The 20353-nt window shown below is 34.4% G+C and overlaps 1 non-coding gene across 1 annotated transcript; it reads right to left on the bottom strand.

The window, feature by feature from the left end:
* Positions 1 to 3405: 3405 nt before the first annotated feature.
* LOC124899106 lies at positions 3406 to 3512 on the bottom strand. Its single transcript, XR_007056243.1, has one exon. It is a non-coding gene; the product is annotated as a small nucleolar RNA R71 (small nucleolar RNA).
* Between the last annotated feature and the right edge of the window lie 16841 nt (positions 3513 to 20353).

Raw genomic sequence — 20353 nt, 5'->3', positions numbered from 1 at the left:
GTAAGGATTAAACCTAGGTAGTGACAAGAAAGATAGTGAAGCTTGTTAATGTTGAGTATATCAGTAAAATTTTGAGTGGAATTGTGTTTCACGATTCCTATCATGTAGTTGTAAGTTAGTATAGTGAATGAAAAGTCATGGGAGAGTTTTGAATTCTAAAAGAAATAAAGGTGTGCTAAGGGTTTTGTGACACTCCTAAAGATTCTAAGTTACTAAGTGTTTAAGTTATAGTATGATAACTATTAGGGCTAGAGAAAGTTAAGAATTGTATCTCAAAAGGAAGTACAAGTATTGGGTTTTACACTTCAAATATAGTTTCCATGAGAGTTTAGTACTTATAAGTATATTTATACCCAAACCACTTTATTAAAGTGGTCCACATACTTAGAATAATGGCATAAATCTAAGAGGGAGATGATAGAACAAAAAATCAAGTCAAGTTTTGCGATTCTAGTAGTGATACTAATGAGTTCTAAAATAAGAAAGATACATGACCCATTCTTATCTCAGCATATTTCTTATACTTTAGTCATTACAACACTCTATTGATTCCATTCATATCAATACCATAAAAATAACTCATATTCATACAACTTATACAGAATCATATTTGTTCTCAATTCTTAGTATAAGAAGTAATAGTTCACACAGTAGTACGAATCATACTCTATGATTCTATGAATCCCAGTCTTATGTCATATTACTCATGACTCATGCACTCATGTTTTGCAGTATGCTCAGTTCTAGGTGTTCATGGTACATCCTTAATGACTAGTGAGATAACATTACATTATTTATGATCTCAAATCTAATCTCTTTAATATGTTTTTTCCTATTTCTTCACCATTTAATCCCTAGTTGAGTGTCAAAGTTATGAAAATCCTTGAGTCAAGATTTGTTAGTATTCTTTTTATTGTAGACACTCATATTCTAGTTATTCAGTGAACCTTCTCACGTTTTGATGGTGATGGTGATGACAGTTAAGTAATAGGCTTGAATGACTTGTTGATACACATGTGGATAATGACTTATGGTGTCTAGTAACTCTTTGATCAAAACTTAAGGTTAATAGTTTATGGCAGCAAAAAGAAGTGTACCTTTGAGGGTGATAGCTCCAAGTGGATTAAGAATATAAATTTCAAATTTAAGACTTTTGTAGTCCTTTAGTCCTAGAGATTTGTATCGCCGAGTTAAGATAAAATAGAGTAAGATCATTTACATAGACTATACTTCGACATTAGCAGCCTTGAATAATGTACTTTGAAGAAAATTTAATATAATAGTACTACAAACTGAGGTACGAATGTGGTTAAATAATATAATAGTACTATGTTTTCATGTACATTAAATAGCCCCCAATACTTGAATGTTGAAAAATTCTACCTCTTAGCCATGAAAGAAACCCACGATCATGGGAAGAAACCATGATAGTAAAAAGGGTCGTGGTTCAAAAGTTTGTCTTGACTTGGACTGTAATACTATAAACCAAGGTATGATCGTCAGAGAATTGCAATGAGTCATACCATTGTTTGTCTGATGAAGTCAAAAGAATCCTTAGTTCCAGCATATAACTTATGAGAATCACCAACGATCATAGATAGATCCCACAATCATGGGATGGTTTTTCTGTCGTATTTAACATAATTTAAGAGTAAGAGTGTCTCATGGTCAAATACATACCATTTACTTATTTATGAACTTAGATCAGTGAGAAATGCTTATACCATGTTGAAATCTTAATTCATATATCCCACTTAAATCATGCCTAAAATTCTTCCCCCCGTAATACTATTGGAACCTCTGATAAGGAGTGTTGAAGGTAACATATATTTCTTTCTCAGTACAGTTCTACATATATGTTCGTTCTAGGGATGCTTCATTATGAGTTATAAACTCTCATTATGAATGATTCCTCATAGCTATAAATTTAATTCAAATATCAAATAGACAAGTTTCTATTGTTTCCTATCCTTCCTTATAGTACGCTCCTGGGTCCTTATTTTTGCCTATTCTAGTGTGATCTCTTATGAGAATTTTTATTATGTGTAAATACAATCAAGTCTTATTCTTTGACTAAACTTAGTTTAAGGCAACCATCTCCTCCTTATTACTTCTCTTATTCTAATTTCACTTTGTTGCTCATATGTGTTAGTATGCATTCATAAATTCATTTGATCTGAGGTGGATTTATGTACCTTACTGTTGTTATCCAGGCTTATTTAGCATTATTTTGAGCTCTTATTGTGTGCTTAATGTGTTAAAAATGATATAATTGAGAATATAAGGGTTTAAGTATTTGATTAAAATGTTTAAGGTGCCTTTCAAACAAGTTTGTACTTAATTTGGTCACTTAGAGTTTAAACGAGAAAACTAGTATTACTAGCTTGAGCTATGTGTTGTTCTAGTTGATCGCGATGGATTTTAATGTGCATAGTGAATTCCTAAGGTTATTATTGTTTATTTATGTTTTTACAACTTGTTTATAGTGTTCAAAGTTCAATTGAATTAATCCTAGAGTCAAAATAGTAAGCTAAAGATTAAGGGGACGACACTAGATCTTAGCTTGTGTTTATAGTTCATCATTCTTGATATTGTGTTTTTTGAGCTCTAATCCTTACTGTTTGATGAAATAATATTCTTGGTGATTTTCTTTTTGTGATATATGTAGGATATACAATCTGGAAATCAAGTGGAAACAACACCACAAGGCATGGGATGGAAATTAAGGGCGTTGCATGTGTGCTTGGGCGCAAAAATTTTTTGGCGTCGTTGCTGGGGACTTAGAAATTGGAAACTATTTTTTTCTTAGTTTTAATTTTTAGATTTCTTTTGTGATTTACACTTGGTGTTGCTATTGAATTTGTAGGAAATAGGTTTATAGACTAATAAGCAGGCAAGGTATTGGGCATTAGTTGAACCAAGCCCCGAACCTGAGCAATGATTTCACCAATTGAGGAAAGAAGTAGTCCTTCTCTCCCATATCCCATAAATTCAAGAGGAACAAGACAATCCTACTCTCATGGCTGAAGATCAATCAGCCCGCAGGACAATTCATGAAGTGGCTATCCCACTTCCAACGAATTTGACCTCCCCTTTTAAAAAAAATAGCTGCTGGAGGTAACTTTGATTTTAAACAGAACATGGGGCAGCTTTTGATCAACAGTGGACAGTTTGTAGGGCTTACACATAAATATCCACAAGTCTACCTTTGGAACTTCCTTGAGATGAGTGATACATTGATCCCACGGGTCTATCAAATGACTATTTTAGGCTGACACTTTTCCCCTTTTTACTTTGGAGGAAGCAAAGAAGTGGTTGAATGCTGAGCCGGCAAGTTCAATCACAACCTGGGAGGACTTGGCCTGGAAATTTGTCATCTAATTCTTTCTATCTGGCAAAACTGCCAGACTGCACAGTGATATTTTTATCTTTAAACAGATGCCAGACGAGAACTTATATCATGCATGAGAGAGGTTCAAAGCTTTTCCTTAGGACTGTCCACATCATCAGCAGTCCAATGAGGTACTAGCTCACACTTTTGTTGAGGCACTTGATCTCAACACAAATTTTTTTGTAGATTCAACTATAAGGGTCAAGTATTAGAATTGATGTATGATTAGCTATATACCTTGTTGAACTGGATTGCACAAGTGAATCCTGTGTGGTATTCTGACTCAAGAAGTTATACAAAAAAGGTTACAGGTGTATTGAAGGTGGACCAATTTACCGCTATATCCTCTCAGAATGCTGCACTTGAAAATTAGTTTACTACTCAGCTCAGTAATATGAAATTGGGTGTTACATAGCCTTCAAGAAAAGTTAATGCAATTTAGAAGATAAATACTTGGTACGAGGTTTATGGGAACAGTGGTCATTCTGTGTGTATGCGTGTTACAAATCCTGAGTCAGTGATGTTTGGGGGCAGTTCTTAAAGGCCAAATTATGGAAACACCTACAATTAGAAGTGGCAGACTTAACCACTAATTCCATCGTGGAACAACCAGCAACAAAAGAATCAAACCACAATTCAAACTAGCAATATGGAAGAGATGTTGAAATAACTTTTACTGTCTCATGCATAGTTGGCAGTACATATAAAGCGTCAGCAGGTTGCTACAAACATATTTGAGATATAGGTTGGGTAAATATAGTAAGCACAAAATGCCAGGCCACAAGGTTGTTTGCCAAGTAATACTGAACCTCCTAATAAAGTAATGGCCATTACTTTGAGGAGTGGTAAATAGCTCAATGAATAACCTTCAAAGAAAACTAAGGAGGTAGATACGGAGATAACTCCTACGCAGGTAGAAGACCAAGTTGCTGAAAATTTAAGAAAGTTTGAGTAATCAAAAGCAAAAGCTATTGAATAGGTAAAAGAGAGACCACCACCACTTTTCTCACAGAGGCTTAGAAAAGCAAAGGAGGATGTGTTCTTCAAGAATTTGAACGTTCAGAGAACTTTACATTAATCTTCCTCCTTTATATGTTATGCAGGGAATACCCAAGTACGCTAAGTACTTGAAGGATGTGGTCACTAATAAAGTTAAGCTAAAGGATGTTGAGACACTAGCACTTACTAAGGAGAGTAGTTCTATGGTAATACAAAAGATTCCTCTCTCCTTGTTCCATACTTTGGGCTTAGGGAAGACGAGAATGAGCTCTGTGTTACTCCAATTGGCAGACCACCCCATAGCCCGTCATAAGGAATTATAGAGAATATTCTCATAAAAGTTGGTAAATTTATTATTACTGTTGATTTTTTTAAATATTCAGGCAAACAAAAGAGTATAAGTCATCTTGGGATGTCCATTCTTGGTGACGGAAGGAGCATTGATAGATGTGAGAGAGGGCATGCTCACAATGAGGCTGGATGATGAAGAGGAAGTTTTCAAAATGTACAAACCACTCAATATGCTATCCCACTATAAATATTTGTGCATGATTACAGTGATTGAAGAAGATAAGTATGGGGGGGCCGTGGAGTTTATTCTACCAAAGACCTCTTTGGATTTCCTTATTAAGTAGCCCAAGCCATAAATACCCTAACCTAAAATAATACAGATTGGTGAGCTTAAAAAGGCTATTATTGAGAGAGTTGTTGACCTTGAGAGTTCACACTCAAGAGGTAAGAAACGAATAAGGAGATAGCCTCCATGTAGGAGAAAGAGGATAAAGGAAAATGGATGAGTCAAAGATTGGGTCATACCTCTACACTAAATCAGGCGCTGCTTGGGAGGCAACCCAAGTTAAGGCATTTTTATTTTTTACTATTTTTAGTTTTTAGTTTACTAGTTTTTATTTTTTTGGGTCCTAGGTTGATGGGAAGTCTGAGTACTGGAAAACCTAAGCTAAGGAGCACGATAAAGACTAAGTTTGGGGTCCCTATACCCCCTGTATGTATGAAGTTGCCACTAGCTAGGCCTTAGGCCTCAGGGAGTATTTCTATCTCTACTTTCAAAGTATACTTTGGAGACAAAGTACATTCTTAAGTGTGGGGTAGGGAAATTCCCATATTTCTAGGAGTAATTTTAAAATTTTTGTGTTAGGAATAAGTGAGATATTCTTATTGGTGCTATTTGTGACTACATGATACAAATATGTTGGTTGAAAAAAGCATGTTGATTGTGTGAATTACTACTTTTGAGACTCTTAGGTTCGTGATTGGTTGAAAGTCTATGATGATCCTACTTGAGTTGAGCATGTGCCATACATGTGTGAGTTTTTTGTTTATTACATGTTGCACTTGTTATCTAGAACTTGCCTGGTGTGTATGCAAAGTAAAATAAAAAGTATGGGCATAGGAGATGATATAGGCATTTCTTTGATAGACATAGGTCATACCCTATTTTACCTACCCTTGTGCATAATCCTAGTTAACCCCATTGAGCCTTTAGTTTATTCTTTGATAGCCTCATATGTAGCCTAATCCCTTTCAATGATTGACCTTAATTTGATCCACTGCTCCTAATAACTTTAGTGTAAAATTAGTTGAGTTAAGGATTTTGAAAAAGTAGGAGAAAGGTGAAAGTGATGCCCCAAAGTAATAGTTATTGGTGTGTACAATGGATATGTTATGTTTTGGAGTTATAGAAATTTATGCTAAATACATTTCCCATTTTTAGCCCAATTATGTTACAATGAACCTGTGTTGGCACTGGTCCTCTTTGGACATTGTGCACCTCAACTAAGACAAATCGGTTAAGTTTAGGGTGGCTATCATAGGGGTGTGTAACATGAAACGGGTATGAAAAAGGGTAAAATTGAATCATGACCAAATAGAAAATGGTCCCTCCATAGCATATATGACTGAGCTTAATGAGATGGAGAAAACAAAAGAAAGGGGTAGACAAAAGTGGTGTAAATATGTTGTTAAAGGTGAATTGATAAGAAAGTATGATGTATTAAAGCGCTTAGGGAAGATAGTCATTGTTACTGGCCAGAATAGTGACTACATGTCCCTTAGCCTACATTACAACCCATAAAGACCTACTTGATCCTAAAATTTAACATTATAATATTAGTTGAGTACTACACTAAGGGAAAGCCTATGGTTCATTATTTGTAACTTGTGAATTCCTTGTGAGAGTGAATGTAATTAATTCTTGTACCCATTTTGTTATAAATTGCATTTATGTGAGTGATTATGGGTAACTCTCTTGTAGTGAGGGCATATGTTTGATGATAGTTAGGTGATTTGTATGATGTATATGACTGAACAATATGTATGAATTTTCCAACTAAGTGAGTCAATTCTTTAGGCTATGATGTTTTGGAGTAGTATTCTTGAACTTTCAATTGTGTACATAATATGCTTAGTGTAGAAACTTGCATTCTGTGTAGTAATTGTAGTACTAGCTTGAGTGTATTGCCTGTAGTATAAGTTTAAGTTCACCTCAGCTTATGATGTATATAGTAAAGAGTTGTTCAAGGACGATCAAGGCTTTAAGTGTGGGGTGATGATCTGAGGTGGATTTATGTACCTTAGTAGTGTTATCCGGGATTATTTAGCTTTGTTTTGAGGAATTTTTGTGTTCTTAATGTGTTAATAGTGATATAATTGAGCATATAAATGTTTAAGTATGTGATTAAAAAGTTTAAGGTTCCTTTCAAACAAGTTTGTACTTAATTTGTTCACGTAGAGTTTAAACGAGAAAACTAGTGTTAGTAGCTTGAGCTAGGTGTTGTTCTAGCTGATTGCGATGGATTCTAATGTGCATAATGAGTTTCTAAGGTTATTATTGTGTAATTATGTTTGGAAAAACTGGTTTATATTATTCAAAGTTCCATTGAATTAACCCTAGAGTCAAAACACTAGGCTAAAAATTAAGGGGACGACACTAGTTCTTAGCTTAGTCCGTGGTTTTTGATGCAATAAGATTCTTGGTGATTTGATTTTTATGATATATGTAGGATCTACAATCTGGAAATCAAGAGGAAACAACACCATAAGGCTTGGGATGGAAGACAAATGCATAAGGCAAAGTATAGACCTCAGATGCAATTTAGTAAGCCCTTGCAATGTAGGGGAGGTGCAACCCCTATTATACTGGAGTAACAACTGCATCATGAACCATATTCTAGTGAAAGAGGTGTCACATCGCGACCCCAACTCCCAAGGAGTGAGTGGCATGTGGCGACCTTTATCCCACATACAGAAAAAAACTTGAATCCTATAAATACGACACTTGTACACTTTGTTAAACACTTTTGTACGTCTTTGGAGCTTGGAGAGGGGCTTGAAAACACTTAAATTGGAGTTTTTGTATCTTTACTTTAGTTTTTTTATGGATTTTATCATTTACTCATTTATCTTGATTACAGTTATGTCTGTTAGCGGCTAAATGCCCCATTTCTGGGTTAAGGCTAAGAACATGAGTGCTATTATTTGAATTGCTTTTGTTTTTATTGCTTATCATATTTGGTTATTTATATATCCTTGTTATAACTATTTTAATGATTTTCAACCCTTAGAATACACCTATTGTCGTATTGTGAGCTTGAGAGGAGGAACAACAGGATAGAACGTTGGGGTAAATAGAGTAAGGTTCTTATTCTTTTATAAAATAAGGGATTTGAATTAGCATCTTGGATAGAGATATACCTAGAAACCTTATTTGGTTTACCACGGGATAAAATATAAGTGTGTTTAGCATAGTTTTTATATCTCCGCTCAATGATGTAGTTGTGGGGCTAATTTATATAGGTGATTAGAGGCTGGAGAGACCATGATCATAATATCAACCCCGTGAATCAACAACCAATATAAGTAGTCTAATCAATAAGTTTCAATAGCTTAGTATGATTGTATGATTGTTCGTAGTGCTTTAACCACGGGTTTTCATCCATTGATTATCCAAAATCTTTACCTTTCTGCATTAGTATGGTTTTCTTTTAAATATAAACTCTCATACTCTTTTGATTACTATTGCACTAATTTAATCTCAATAGTTAAACTAGAATTGGATAGTTGCTTAACACACGTCTATGAGGGATCAATATTCGGTTTTATTTAAGGCTATTGTATTACTTGGATAGACCATGTACACTTTCGTATGTGCTTGGGCTCAACATAATTCCAATCCATGTTTCAATTGGAGACTCACTTATCATATCTGTATTCATATTTCAAAACTCAGTATTGGGATTGGATCTCTTTCCTAAACTTTTTCTCATAGTTGGTCTTCACTCAAGGATAAATGACCCCAAGGGGGAGACATTTTAACACCCCAAATATTTGAGTAAAGATTAGAACCCTAAATCAAATAAATGTAGAATAAAATATCATGTTTTTATTGTATAATATGTTATTTAGACATGTATTAAGTCCACAAGTAACTCCTAGCATATGACTAAGTCAAAACCTCTCTTACAAATTTATTTCTTGAGAAGAATCTTGCTATAGTCAATGTCAAATGAGAATAACTCCTATATTATGAAGTATTTATGATATCAAGACCCACCTAACTATATTATTTAAATTATCATTCCAAAGAATCCAGTTTCACTTTAATTCGATATCAGAGTAAAAAGTTATGGTATTTTACTAAAGAACTTTCAAGCTGTCAAATTTGACGACCCAAACCATGACCAGGAATCCACAATTGTGGTTAGATTCCATGATCATGGAATTTGCTCGTATGATCAAACTCAGAGTTTTGAAAAAGGCCCCTAGAACCATGATTCAGTACCACGATCGTGGTTGGTTCCAAGATCGTAGAAAGGTCCATTTGGCGTCCAAAATTAGATTTTTCTTAAATATTTTTTGAGGTGTATTCCGGTCTTTTATAACCTTTTAACCTCCTAAATATTGTTTAGGTACTTTATAAATCTCTAAATGAATTGTTTTTAAACAAAGATTTTAAGGGAATTGGGATGCCTAAGTGGAGTCATAGTATTATTCACCAAGCCTAAGCGCTGACACTAACATTTTTGTGCTACTGAGAAAAAGCATTTTCAACTTGTGATAAGCACTTTAAGTGATTATGAAAGGCAAAATAGTTAGAAAATTAATAAAGAAAAAAGTTCTTTCTTTGTATTTCACAAAACTATATGAACAATTCTTACAATAGGTTATGACTGAAGAAATTTGCACACATGTAACTGAAAAGATCAAAATAGTGGAAGCAGCTGGAGAATAGGATAAGGCCTGGTAGACTTTGGCATCTAATGGGAAGTTCTATAGCGAGTGCATGGAACTTAGTGAGTAAGGAAAAGGAAAAACAATACTTATTTTATAATATTTGGATAAAAAGATTACCATTCAAGATATCCTTTTTTGATGTGGAGAATGTGCAAGAAAAGATCCCTATTGAGGAGGTATTAATGAAAATAAAGTTGATGGAAACTATAACTTATTGTCGTTGCAGTAATTCAAAAGTTGAAAATTTTGAACATTTATTTTGTTGGTGTCAAGATACAAAAGATATTCGGTATAGATTAGCAATGGCAGCTGGAATCAATGGCTTATTTTCATAACTGAAAACACCATATATAAATGGTGGCAACTAGATGGTGCTCAAAAATTGTCATGACCTGAACCCAAGCCTGGATGTGATGGGTATCTAAAGACCATGGTAGCACAATAATAACAATGAATATTGTAAGATAACCCAAATACCTATATATATATATATATATATATTAAGGATAGATAGATAAATGAAATGAAAATAATGAGTCAAAATGATATCCAACCCATACTTGTCCACAAGAGACTCTAAAATTAAAAATATCAACTAAGTTGGGACATGCCCCTGACTATGACCGAAAAAAATCCAAAATGGAATGTTAACAATACTAAAAACAATAACGAAACTAGGGAAATGATAGGGCAAAACAATAAAGAAACTAGGGAAATGATAGGGCCTTCTAAAAATTGAGGCTCACCACTTCACAACAGATCCACAGGAGTATCAAATCACCTTACATTGTACAAGAGTAATAGAACACCTTTCGAACCCTACACAATGAAATGATGTAGCGTCCAGGGAGGTTAAAGGGATAAGCATTAGCATGTAACTCAAGGAAAGTGATTAAATAATGCCAACACCAAAACTAATCAAAATCCATATGTACCACATACATTTACATATAGGATGACATTAACCTGAAATGTGTAGCCCACTCTGTCCTTAAAGAACATATGGTATATATAGGTTCAGTTCCCCTACTGAAAGGGCCAAATGCCTGTTAACCACGCAAACTAAGGAATCCGAATGAAGGGCTAAAGACACCAAGGATCGATCCATTCCAAAATAAAATGTATGAACCAAGACACGATCATATAGACCCCTACACTAGCAAATGTTTTTTCCAGTGGTAGTCCCCACGGGGACTACAGCTTCACGGTGAGCTACACAATTCCCTTTAAGCCTAAATTAAAATAGTTTGCACATAATCCAAACCATTAACCTGGGATTCTTATATTAGGGCATTTACCACATGGTATCATTATACCATTATGCGTGAAAGATTATATAAGTATGTCATTCCAATCAATGTAACCAGAAGACTCCTAAATTCCACTTAAAATCAAAAACCATGGCCACTAAGGGCCTTTCAAATCTGTTTTAACCAATTTTAAATTAATGCAATGCAATATTTCAAAAATATATTAAAACATGCAAATTATACATATTCAATACCAAGTTTACAATGTGGGTTGAGGTTAATGACATAACCAAGACAATAAGTCATCAATTTAGGGAAACCTTTGTTCCCTATTCCAATTCCCATGACAATGCACCTATTCAGTCCAGAAACCATAAATTTAAAGCATAAATCATCAATTTAAAACATGGAAAAAGTAATTCAAGTGATACCAATCAAAATACCTCAACCCAATTTCAAACCCATCAATTCAAACCACATGAATAATGAGTAAATATATGCCACACAGAAAAATTAAAGTTTAGGAATGAGATATATGCCTGAAATACATAAAGAATTGAAGACAATTTGAAGTTTTGAGCCCGGATGATGAATCCACTTTAAGACCCTTGAATGTTCTTGGGTTTTGAGATTGAAAGAGAAAGAGAATGATTTGATCATTGAAAACTGAATGGAATGGGGTTATTTTATGTTTAAAGGTTGTACAAGGGGTATAAAGAACAAAATTCCCTCACCCAAGTGAATAAAATAAAAGTTAGCAAAATTAAGAAAACAACATGGCACACCATTATCACAGAGGGTAGCCTTCGTACCATGCTTATATCATGGAGGATAACCTCCATGGAACGCAAATATCATGGACCCTTCTGCCTCAGGTTCCCAAAATGACCCCAAATCCCTTTGAAAAATTCCTAAACTTTTTGAAATTATCCTTTTAGCATCCTTAAACATAATTCAAGCACAAAATTAACATTAGGAATGCGAGAGGGTCAAAAATAAAATAGTTAATGTTTTACGGGGTTTTCCTTTATCCCCCTTAGAATAATTCATTGCCGAATGATGAGCTAGGACAATTTTAGCACGAGAATAACAAAAATACACTAGATTAAAATAATACACTGAAAAAAGAAATGTAATTCGTACCTCAAGAACTTACATGTAACATGAGGAATAAGAGCGAGTACTTGGACATCATATCTTCCTCATCTTCCCATGTAGCTTCTTCTACCTTTTGATTTCTCCAAAAGAACTTTCACTGAAGCTACATCCTTTGTCCTCAATCTGCAAACTTGATTATCCAATATTTCAATCAAGACTTTATTATAAGATAATGAATCTGCGACACCAACATTCTCATTAGGCACTATAAAAGAAGGATCACCCACACATTTTTTCAGCATAGACATATGAAAATATGATGAATTGAGGCCAAACTAGCAAGTAATTCTAACTCCTAAGCGACGTTTCCAACTCTCCTCACAATCTGATAAGGAGAAATATAATGCGGAATGATCTTTCTCTTCTTCCTAAGTCTCATGAATCCTTCCATAAAGGACAACTTCAAGAATACCCAATCACTAACTTCAACTCCAACTCCCGTCATCTCACATCCATATAATACTTTTGGCCACTCTGAGAAGTCTTAAGTCTTTCTATAATAACTTTTACCTTCTCCATATCTTGCTGAACCAAGTCAGGACCAAACAACCTAGTCTCACATACCTAAAACCACCAAATGGGAGACCTGCACCTTCTACCATAAAGAGCCTCAAAAGGTGCTATTTGAATACTAGAATGACAATTATTATTATACGCAAACTTAATATGAGGAAAATGGTAAACCCAACTTCCCTTAAAATCAATAACTCAGGCCCTCAGCATATCCCCTAAAGTTTGAATAGTCCATTCTATTTGTCCATTCGTTTAACGGTGCAAAGCAATGCTAAGGTTCACCTGAGTACCCAAACCATTCAAAAATAAACACCAAAAGTAAGAAGATAACTGCGTACCTCAGTCTAAAATTATGTACGTTGATTCTCTATGAAACTTTACTATCTCTTAAATGAATAACTTAAACTAATCCTCTCCTAAGTAGTTCTCATAAGCAAGAAGTTAGTAGATTTACTTATCCTATCCAGAATGATCCAAATGGAATCAAATTGATTACAAGTTCACGAAAAATACATAAAAAAATCCATATTAATCATTTCCCACTTCCAAATGGGTAACTCTATCTCTTGAGATATGTCACGAGGCCTCAAATATTCAACCTTGTATTGTTGACAAGCCATATACTTAGCCTCAAAGTTTTCCACATCCCTCTTTATATTATTCCTCTAATAGTTTTTTTGTCAAGTCATGATACATATTAGTCGAACCAGGATCCACTATATATCTAGACTCATGAGCCTCAGTCAAAATCCTTTCTCGCAGGCCATCAACATCTGGAACACAAAATATCTCTTGGTACCTAAAGATGTTGTCTTCCCTAATGTCAAAAGCCTTAATTTTTTGTTGACCAACATCATCCTTAATATGCATAAGTATGGGATCCAAAGCCTATTTCTCCTTCACCTCAGCTCTAAGAGATGATTTGACCACTTCTTGAACAATTACTGCCCCATCCTCAGAATCTATGAAATGAATCCCAAGTTATCCAACCTGTGAATATACTCCACCAACCCTCTTTTCTCCTCATATACATGAGATAAGCACCCTATAGACAACTTACTCAGAGTATCAGCAACCACATTAGCTTTACATGGATGTTAGTGCAAACTTATGTCATAATTCTTGAGCAATTTAAGCTACCTCCTTTGCCTGAGATTCAATTCCTTCTGTGTAAACACACACTGCAAGCTCTTATGGTCTAGATAGATGTCTAAATGTACCCCATACAAATAATTGATCCAAAACTCTCACTTCAAAAATTTTTCTTACAATTTATGATCCTTAAGATTCTGTAACACAATTTGGAGGTGATTGGCATAATCCTCCTTACTCTTAGAGTGCACCAACTTATCATCAATGAAAACTATCACAAATAAGTCCAAAAACTATCTGAACACCCGATCCATAAGATCCATAAAAGCAGCTAAAATGTTAGTTTACCCGAATAATATAACCAGGAGCTCATAATGCTCATATTGGGTTTAAAAAAGTCTTAGGAATATCAACCTCCTTAATTTTCAACTGAATATACCCCAAAAAAAAATCAATCTCAGAGAAACATCAACACCCAGAAGCTGGTAAAAAATCATCAATCCTATGAAGAGGATACTTATTCTTCATCATAACCTTATTTAGCTGATGATAATCTATACACATCCAAAGATAACCATCTTTATTCCCCACAAAAACAATAAGAGCATGCCATGGAGAAACACTAGGGCAAATAAACCCTTTATCAAGAAGATATTTTAATTGTTCCTTTAGCTTTTTTAGCTCAGCCGAAGCCATCCTCTAAGGATGAGTGGAAATAAGATGGGTATTTGGTAGAAGATCAATCCCAAAATTTATTTCCCTATCGGGAGGAATTCTAGAAAGATTATCGGGAAATATTTAAGGAAGTTCATTAACCACAGGAATAGATTTCAAAGAAGAACTATCAAAATTAAAATCCTTAACCTAAGCTAGATTATACAAACACCCTTTAAAAATCAACTTTTGAGCTCTAAGATAGGAAATAAACCTCTCTTTAGGTACTAAGGAACTCCCCTCCCATTTAATTACTGGTTCATTAGGAAAATGAAAATTAACCTTTTGGGTCCTATAATCCAGAGAACCATAACATGAATGTAACCAATCCGTACCCAGGATAAAATAAAAATCTACCATATCAAGTTCTACCGAATCCACCAGCATCTCCATATTAATAATAGAGACCATACGACCCCTATAGATTTTTCTAGCAACTACAAATCACCTAATAGAGTAGACATAAAAAAGGGGTCAAAAATATTTTTAGGACCAAAAACAAAGTGTACAACCATATAAAGAGTCACATAAGATAGGGTAAAGCCCAGATCAACTAAATAATAAACATCATGAGAGAAGAGTTGCAATGCACCAGTGAAAAAATTAGGGGATGACTCAGATTCCTGACATGTAGCTAGTGCATAGAGATGATCTCAGCAAGTTCCTATAACACCCCATATTTTTGTGCTAGAATTCTAACTATTATTCCTACATGTATAATCTCTAATACAAATGATTCCTATGGGGATATATGTTTCATAAACATTATACTAGTGTGTGAAGTGATCTCTAGGTGAAAAATATTCATAGAAAGCACTTAGAACAAAGTTGAGCTAAGAGCCTTTGATTTTTCCAAAGTTTGGTATTTATTTTACAATTGTATAATTTGAACATGCATAGATTTTTATATACCTAGAAATTTTTAGCTTAAGACCCACCAAATTGAATAAAATTGAGTTATCTTTCCAATGATACAAATTTTGCCTTAATCTGATACCCGAGTAAAAAGTTATGGTATTTTTTGTGTAAAATAGTAAGTCGACGCAATAGCGATGCAACGCGTTGCTGTCACCAATACGACAGAGCTATTTTATATGTTGCTTCAGTTCCTAAAGGGTCTAGGGTAACTTTGGTCCCATAAGGACGAGATCTAGATGTTTAGCACCAAAAATCATTACGTACTCCCTTAATCCAAGGAAATTAGTTAAAATGGATGAAAGAACTCCATCACCAAGCACTGGAGATGGATTCAATGTTAGCTCAAACAAGAAAGAGAAAGGAGTAAACTTACTCTTGATAGTTGGACAAGGATTTGAGCTATTTCAAACAGGGTATGGTGTTTATCAACCATAGCGGAAGCAACTCAAAGAGCGAATTCACAAAGGTGAACTTGGAGGAGGCGGTGGAAGTGTACTAAAATTGGAGCTGAAATCAGCTTAAATTAGAAACCCTACTCTCCTTTTATTATTTTATTTTTTGGATTAGGTCAACATATTTGGGCTATTCCAATTGATATGTTGGATACTATTTTTGTATTTACATGGATGGGTTGGTCCATTCTTTGTGGATTGAGTTAAAGTAACAATAAAATTTTAAATTAAACCAAAAAAAAGTCAATTCTCCTCACCCAAAACAATCCATAACACATAATTTCAGCCCCCAAAAGTATTAGATACATTATTATTCATCCTTTCTCTCCAAGAAAACCCTAGCCCCCCTTAAGAACACCAAGAAATTCATCAAATTTTCTTCAAGAAAAGTAAGAACCCAAGCTTCCTAAGTCAAGAACTTTAAGAAGAAGCTTCAAGAACACCATTAGATATTCAAAGTTCAAGAATTTACATTCAATTAATCAAATAAGGTATGTGGGTTATGAACAAGGATACTCCCTTAATCCTTGTGCCTAAAACTAGTTTTTAAAGATGAATTTACATGAATTGCTATTAGGGTTCATACCCAAAGTATCTTGTTTTGAGTTTTGGATTTATAAAGTGATTTTAGTATGAAAGTCCATATTTGTATTGATTTAAAGAATTCTCTTTTATGATTTGAACACCATGAGTATGATTTGAGACATTGATTACAGATTTCCAACTAAGTTTGTTAATGATATTGTGATTTCATTATCTTGATATTGTAGAAGCATTTCAAGAAGTATATTGAGCATTATATTTTTCTATGAATTTTCATGAGTTTAAAGCTATAAGACCCCTCAAAATTCTAGTCATTTCAGTCCTATATAGCATGCCAAAATAGGTCCTAGACTAAGAAAATTTTAGCCAAGTGTCAAGACTTAGAAGCATTTTAGCCTTCAAAATTGGAGGATCTTATTTTTGATCCTTTCAAACTTAGTATATTTATGTTCAAGTTAATTCATGTTAGGGTCACATGTAGGTCATCGCAGATGAGTTTTTGATTTTTTGGGCTAGAGTAAGTGTGAGTTTAGATGTCCAAAATAGCAAGCGATCGTGATAGGGCCGTGCCGCAAGGGCCAGCTAACCCAGGCTCAGGGTTGTGCCGGAGAGATGCTTGACTTAACTAGTGGTCACTTTGAAAAGGTTGCTTGACTCAAGCAGGGGTCACAATGCGATGGGGATCCCATCCAACATTCTTTTATCTATGTTTGTGGGGGCAAATGGGTTATTTTCCTCTTACATTATTTAGTCTTTAAACGAAATTTGATATACTAAATGGTAAAATTCATTCTTTATTCATAAAACCCTCTCAAGAAAGAAACCCTAGTTCATCAAGCTCAAGATCAAGTTCTAAGAAATCCCTAACAATTTTCAAAAATTGCATCATTCAGGTATGTTAGGTTTTCATCCTCGAGTTTTCTTCCACCCTTGGAGTTCAAGAACCATTTTTAAAACTACAAGTTTAATGATTCATGATTTACATGTGCAATTTGGGTTGTATTCATGTTTGTGTTGTTGTATGGGTTTCAATTCAAGATTTAATTATATGTTTCATGATCATAAGATAGCATGTATGTTGATTGATGTAATTTCCATATCAAAACCCTTTATTTTGCAAGATTACATGTTGAAGTTTTGATTCCCTATTTGTTATTCTTCATGTATCACAAGTGTTTGATAGAATGTCCATGTGCATTGAATAGTGTAATCATGACATATTAGCATGTGTTCTCATCCATGTTCAAGTTATAACCTCAAAGTGTGTGACTAAATGCCTCAATGAATGAATTGTGAACAATTGACTATTGCTACGCTTTAAAGATTTGTCATGCTTTTTTATTGATACTATTGAGTCCTGGGGGTATTTATTACCCAAAATCTAGTTGATTACTTAGTTGTAGTAAAAATAGAATAGACCCAATAAAGGTCAAGAACAAGTAGTTCTCATTCAGTAACAAAACTCAATGAACTCATTCTAGTTCAGTCAGTTAACATGATCAATGTTAGTTTAGTAAAGCTTAGTACAATCTATTAATCAGTGTCTATTTAGTTGGGAGTAGGATTCAGCACCAAGCTAACCCAGGGATGGGGGCATTCCTACCAGCAGAGAGTTTGACCCCTAGTAGCAGGCCCTATATTATATAACTACGTCAGCAGCATAGGGTAAGACGTTCTCCTAATAGTCTAGGGTTGGTGTAACTATATATATAATTCATAAGTCTTCCTTCCATATTATGGTTGACACAACATTGTTCGTATCCCTTGGCAAGGTGCTAATACCCTTCCAACTGGGGTCACAGGTTGGACCCCAACTCAGTTTATAATCAGGATATGTTGGTTAAATGAACACTCCTACAGGTACAATTTTAGTCTTAGTATTTAGTAAAGAACTTATATAGTTATAATAAACCATGGCTATCAGTTATTTAGCCATCAGAATTTAGTACTTCAGTATCAGTCAAATCTATAAGTTATCAGAATTTAGTTATTAAAACTGAGAAATTTTAGTTTTAGTCTAATTCAGATAGATGTTATTGATGTTATGGCTTTTGATGTAATATTTTAGGCCTTTTTGTTAGGATAATTATGTGTTTTCAAGAAATGATTATATTATTTAACATGGTGTTTTAGTATTTTCAGAATAAGAACTGAGTATAAAGAATAACATAAATAAACTGGACAAAACAAAGAAAAAATAATCAACGACGGCTCAGGCGATGGTCCATCGATCTTGTGATGAATTGTCAGCCTAAATCGTCACCAGGAAATAGAATGCAAGACCAGTGAAAGTCAGGTGATGGTCAAGGTGATTGACCGTCGTTATTATAATTAATTATTCACCTAAATCATCGCCAGGAAATTGAATACAGGACCACTGGAAGTCATGCAACAGACCAGGCAATGTACCACCGGTATTACGATGAACCGTCACCCTACCCATCGCCCAGAAGTAGAATATAGACTCACTAGAGCTCCAGTAATGGTCTAGGCGATGGACCATCACATTAGCGATGAACTGTCGCTCGACCCGTCGAGCATAAAGTGGTAACTCTGAATTTAATTTTAAAATCCCAGTTGTGGAAATGTATAAATACCAAGTATTAGCATTTATTCCACATCTTTTTGACATTTAATTCATACCTTCTCCTCTATTGAGAACTGTGTAACTCTTTTCATTGAGATCTACAGCTAGAAGTTGAGATTTCATTATTATATTTTATTGAAGATTTAAGAACAACAATTGTGACTTTTGTAAATATATTTTGAATTAATTTATGAATATTATAATGGTTGCTTCTCTTTCTATGATGGAAATCTGTGGCTAAGCTTCCATAACAAGGGTTATGAGAGCCTTAATGTGAAAAACTGATTTGGGTTGTAAATCTAGCAGAATCCCATGATTAATTGATATTGCATAAACTCTTCTTCACTTTAATGACTTTTCTTGGTTGCAAACTTGAAGAGTGAGCCCAAGAACAACACTTGTTCGAATAGAAAAGTGTTTGTTGGGAAAACTAAGAGTTTACACAAACCTAAAGGCTTTAACCTTTGGATATAGGGTAGATACCTTAACCGGACCAACCCATGTGAGAACATAGTATAATAAATAGTATGTTCCTTAAGTTTGAAAGAATTAAGGTATAAGTTACTCATTTTAGGTTGAGAAACTAATGGGCAAACCATAGAACTCATCTAATCTTACAATTAAAATTGTTTATTGGGAATCCAAAATAGTTCACAACCCTAGCTTCTTAAGCATCTTGGTAACCATAACTCTAGTTTGATTTCCCTAATTGAATTACTATTTGCAATACAATCGATATTTGTTTTACTCTCTGTGACAAGCATTTAAATACAAATTGGCAAATCAAATCCCCCTTTATTCTGGAGCCTTTGATCAACAGTCTAATAATAACCACAATACTTAATGAACACAGTATTCCCAGTGGGATTCGACACCTAACCTAGTTGGGTTCTATATTTGACAATTATTACTTACCCTCTCGTAAGAGAGGTGTAATTTAGGCATATCAAATTTTTAGCACTGTTTCTGAGAAATACGATTGTCAATTAAGTTTATGTTTGTTAATTGACCTTTGGTCAAGTTTTCCAAATTTTACTTTTGTTTGTTTTTTTTCTCTATGCAGGGTAGTTATTATGTATGCCAAGTACACAGAGATCAGGTGCATCATTATTACCAATACATCCAGAACCGCAGTTAATTGGAAGAATAGCAGACCTATAAGATGCTAAAAGACTAGCCGCTCTGGCTAGAGCTTAACTAAATCAGTAGAATGACGTCCAGTAGGCGCGTTATCCTAATCCTGACAATAATGATTTGGGGGATGATGATTTTCTAGATCCTATTAACCCAAGGCACGTAGAGAATGTGGTTGTACTAATAAATTGAAATGTAAACAGAAATTGCCCCTTTAGGGAACGATAAAAACTTCAATCAGTGCAATCTGATCTACTGACGATGAAGATAGAATGGATAGAGTAGGTGCAACTGGACCTATCATTCCTCTACCTCTAGCACCAGGAGCTAAATTTAATATTACCAGTACGAT

This window comes from Capsicum annuum, chromosome 5 (genome assembly GCF_002878395.1).
Source record: "Capsicum annuum cultivar UCD-10X-F1 chromosome 5, UCD10Xv1.1, whole genome shotgun sequence".
In the NCBI taxonomy this organism is placed as follows: Eukaryota; Viridiplantae; Streptophyta; class Magnoliopsida; order Solanales; family Solanaceae; genus Capsicum; species Capsicum annuum.
The sequence above is the reverse complement of the archived record's forward strand: the minus strand, read 5'-3'. Positions and strand labels throughout refer to the sequence as shown.